We start from the raw sequence: 5,120 nt of genomic DNA on the forward strand, positions 1-5,120 counted from the left end.
GCCACCCAGGCACCCCACAATTCACCTATTATGTTTGGGATGCTCCCTGGCCAAAGTGCCCTGAGTGTATCTGTGAGACAAGAGAGCATGAAGCCAGACTATGAGCCTCTGGGGCTGCCTGCAACTGAGTGACCATAGTTGCAGGATTTTCTTTTGTATCTTCCTGAGGCCTTCCCCAGAGGCTGGGATTCTCCTTGGATTTCAAAGATTCCAGGGATCATATTTCATCAGATAGGAATCTGTTGCCTGAACCAACAGAGGAAACAACCATCTACTCTTGGCCACCTGACAGCTTTGAGAAGAACAAATCATGTGAAAACTAGGAAAATTTATCCTTTGGATTGTAGAAGTCACTTTGCTGGGAACAAAATTTGCATCACGCCATTCCTTCAGTAATGTGGGCAGGACTTAGCGCTAAGCAAGAACAGGTGCCCCGAAATATGAGATTATTAAATGATATCCCTTCCAATGCACCAGTGATACAAATAGCCCTGCTTGGGAACCCTGAGTTGGGAGTGAGGGGACAGTATAAAGTGGTATGTCAGTGCGCCTGGGTGGCTAGGTGTCTGCCTTCAGCTCAGGTCAAGATCTCAGGGTCCTGGGATCGAGCCCGCATCGGGCTCCCTGCTCGCAGGAAAACTGCTTCTCCCTCTCCTCCCTACTTGTGCTCTCTCTCTCTCTCAAATAAATAAATAAAATCTAAAAAAAATAATAAAGTGATATGTCAAGGATACTGTCTGGCTCTGGAGTTTGTTATGGGTTCTCAGCAGAGAGTCCTCTACGGTCTTTAGTCCAGCGGCGGGAAATAGACACCCAAAACAGGTTAAGAAGTAAATAGAGCCGTGAGAAATAGGAAATAACACATATGGTCAAGAATTTAAAAAAAAAAAAAAAAGGCAGACTGAAAGACTTGGATCCTCGGAAGTTTTAAGAGCTAACATGCAGTTGCTATGTACAAACGGATAATTTTAACTTCATTCAACTCAATATTAAAGTGTTTATATTGGGAACTAACTAGAGTAAAACCCACTTATTTTCAATCCTGCAATTTGGAATCAGATAGCAATGGGTTGAACGCATCCCAACTTCTCAAATAGTGTGACCTTATGCTGAGTGCCTAACCTCAAAGTGCCTGAAATTCTCCACCTGGTTGCTGCGAGGCAGAAGTGGAATAACGCAGGTGAGGCACTCACTCACTGCCTGGCTTTCGATAACTGATAACCGATAACTGGACAACAGATGATGATGCTTTCTTCTTTCCTCTTCTGGGTGATCTCAGCCAAGCAAGAAGAATTCGGTCGAACTCCTCTGATCTGTAAGTGAACCTAAGTTTTGCCAAACAGTGTCTACCTGGTGTCCGTGTAAATCAGGCCCCCCAAACTAAATGTATTTAAACAAGCTTTAAATAGGTCACGTGGAATCCAAGTTAGAGCGACTTCTTTGTAACATGAAGGTCCACTGATTGAAAAGTGAGAACTAACTAGCCCAATTCCTGTGCTTTGTGACCAAGCTGGCTGGGGGCTTCTCCACCTTTCCTAGAGGTACTATGCATCTGTTTTCCAGCCTACAGATCTATTTTCTCCAAAAACAAGATTTTTTTTCTTGGTGGAATGACTTCTAGAAAATTAAACTGAAGTCATTTCTTAGGATCCCCAGATTAAGTTCCCAGATGGCCTCCAGGAATTAATATATCTTCCTAAATGTCAGAAACCATGGGAACAGCACGCACTACTATTGTACAGGTAGCGTCTAAGGCAACTAAGAAAAATGCACTCTTTAATTTCTCCTTAAAAGAGTTCTTCAAAATGTTCACAATTTTAATAACTTACATGGGGCTTAGTATCTAAGGTCTATAATGGTCTCTTTAGGTATTGTACTCAAAGTAAATGATACCAGGAGAGTTAAGTGTTATCAAGTTAAATTATGCTTAAAAAAAATTGGTTCACTCAAGGAATCTTTCATTTTGAAAATAGCCCAATTTAGTCTCAATCAAGTTTCCCTAGAAAACCTTGGAGTAAGGCTCCCACTGAGATTTCAAAAACATACCTCACTTTCAATTTTCACTTGACTTGGAGAGTCTCCCCTTTGAGCTACAGGCAATTGATCTCCGTCCGGAACCCTAGGGGGGATCTTTCCTTTTTGAATTTGGATTGGTGGGAGGGAGTATGCCCCTCCATAAATTCACCCTTGGGGCTTGGTTTCTGGGATAGCTCATCGAGCACGTTTGGGGAAAGTTGTCCAGTTCTGCTCCCCTTCATTCTTGGCTCTCAGTCATGGCCACTGGAACTGTCAGGGTTCTGCACAATAATTCAGAATTGCCCTGATACAATTCCAATGTATTTTGAAAGCAACACATCATTGGTGGCTACTCAGGTCCTGGGATTGAGCACGATTAGGCTAACGTGCTGTAATTGTAGAAAACACATAGGCTTGCAGCCAAACAATTCTGTGATCTTCAGCAAGTGACTTTGCTTCTCTGAGTCTCAGGTTCCTCATTTTCAAAATGGGGTCCTCGTAGGTACCTTACAGAGTTGCTGTGAGATTTCAATAAGACAAGGTTTAGTAAGGAGCCTAGTGCACTGATGCACAACCCATGCTCAGTAAATGGTCATTGCTATATATTTCCATTGTGTCATTTTTTAATGCATCAGGATCATCCTTATCAGTGCCATAGAAACAAGAGACTACTGAGAGGGCCCATTGAATGTGGCACTGGAAATATGAGTGATATCTCATTTTTAGTCTACCATCAGCCTTTCCTGATTTTTAGGGCAAATTATGCATCCACTTTGAACTCTAATTCTCAGGGGTATATTATCTGGGAAACATTCAAACTAGGAAGAACTGTGGGTTGAGATGACCAAATCAGGGTGAAGGATTTAGGTAAGAGCAAAGATGATGTTCCTTCACTGTGACCCTGGGAGAGGTAAATCTGAGACCCTGAGTGAGAACAAGAGAAGTGAAAGAAGACCCTCCTGCCATGGTTGGTGCTGACTCCAGACTCTAAAGTAAGTGGCAAATGGGGGCCTGGGATCAGGCAGTCTGTCCTGATAGGCTTCCCTGTGATTACCCCCATGACAGGAGGATGATGAGCACTTTGGGGGAGTGGGCAGGTGAGTCCTCTGGTGGATCCAAATTGCTTTAAAAACTCTAAGGAAGCTGTTGGTTGGGATTGAGGTGGGAGCAGGGACAGGATTATGGACAAGGAAAATACTAAAAACACAGATAATTTAATTTCTTCCAATCAAGTTGAAGACTGAGAAGCTAAATTCCTTTTTTCAAACCCAAAATACATTGTCTGCTTTCTTTTCATGTTACTATGTCACTGATGCCAAAGAAGTCATGCTTAACCGTGGCCATAGAGTGAATCCCTTCAGAGGACAGTTGCCTTCTGTTCCCCTATGGTATGTGCTCAGATTTGAAACTGGTGGATGACTCCAATAACTCAGATACCACCAATCTTAGGTACAATTTCCTTTGACTTCTATGAGACAAAAATGATGCATGACAGAGAGGACAGACCCCGTCCTTCTTGTCCTCATCACAGAACCCACAAAGACACACACTCACAGAGTACCAACCAGGTACCAAGGCCTTGATGTTCAGGCTGAACAAAATAATGACTAAAAGTGTGGACTGAAGACCCACACTCTCTGGCTGTGATGATTACAAGCTGTGTGACTTTGAGAAAGTGACTTAACCTATCTGTGACTGTGTTACTGGTTTGTACCTTTCACAGACCGCTGTGAAAATGAAAGAGTCCTCTTGTGTACCATGTTCAGTGAGCCTGGCACACGCTAGCGCCCCCTAGTGTACTCGATGATGAAAAACTTTAGGTCTCTTAAGCTCTGCATCCATGTGCCTGTGCCTTGTAATATTTTGAACTCTGGCTCTGTCATTAGTTGTGTGCTCTGGGGAAAATTCCTAAACCTCCCTAGCCTAGCTTTCCCTTCCTACAAATAGGGGACAATGATAATTACTTTCAAAAGTCATTGTGAGGATCAAATATCAATGTTCTTAAAATGTTTCACACATGTAAATACCTGAATACATACATAGTAGTTTTTGTTATCTATTAAAAATAGACTAACAACAACCCCTGTCCTGTCTCATGGATTGTTGTGAGAAGAATGGACATAAAAAAGCAGCATAAAGCACTATATAAATGTTATTACATCCAGCAGGTAGGCAATCAATCAACAGGGATTGTTGCAGTCCTGCAATATCAGGAAGCTAAATACTGAGGAGACTGTAGTCCATTTGCAATTGTAAACAAATTGCTACTTTTACCATTAGGAAATCGAAGAACAGTCATTGTAAACAAATCAACTTAAGGCTTGCTCAAGAACAGTACTTTTTAATTTACTGAAAAGTGCTTTCCAAGTTTTTATTTTAAAGCCACCAACACAAGGTGGTGATGAATAATTTAAGGATGTTACATTAGAGTGGATAGATTTTTGAAGTTTTTATGGCCTGGGTTTTCTTTCATTTTAATTTAGTAGATGTTGACATGTGTTGGTGCTGAGCATTGTGGTACTTAACAGTCTTCTGCGTTTTAACCCAAAGAAGGTGGGTTCAGAGCGCTCCTGGGCTGGAGTATAAACACAAGAAGACTCCCAATCCCTGAAGCAGGACACTGCCCTCTACAGGCATATTTTTTCTTTCACAACTGGCCAATATAAATGAGCCCTCTCTGAATTAGTTTATATAGAATTCCCAGAATTTAAATTTTATCCTATTGAATTAGAAGGAAATTGCTTTTTTTCCTACAATGCTATTGCACTTCACCAAATATTAATCTTTACTGGAAATTAGCACACCTCTCCACAATGGGAACAATCTAAAAACATGTCCATTTACTTGTTTTCAACTGCAACAAACACTAAAATAATTACATGTCTGATGTAGACATGAATAAAGCCAGTTATAGAAGTTTGTTTGAACTTCTTCCAAGAAACCTTTTCCCCTCCTAATTAGTTTTGTTCCCTCTCACTGTTTTCTCTCCTCAAATAGACTTAGAACTCAATGTAGCCTGGAATGTGCTTTTTGAATATTTTGGTTTTCCATCAAAATGCCTGCAGCCCCATAGCACCCTATATATAACTGGGGATCAATAAATG

Source organism: Phoca vitulina, unplaced genomic scaffold (assembly GCF_004348235.1).
Source record: "Phoca vitulina isolate PV1807 unplaced genomic scaffold, GSC_HSeal_1.0 scaffold11, whole genome shotgun sequence".
In the NCBI taxonomy this organism is placed as follows: domain Eukaryota; kingdom Metazoa; phylum Chordata; class Mammalia; order Carnivora; family Phocidae; genus Phoca; species Phoca vitulina.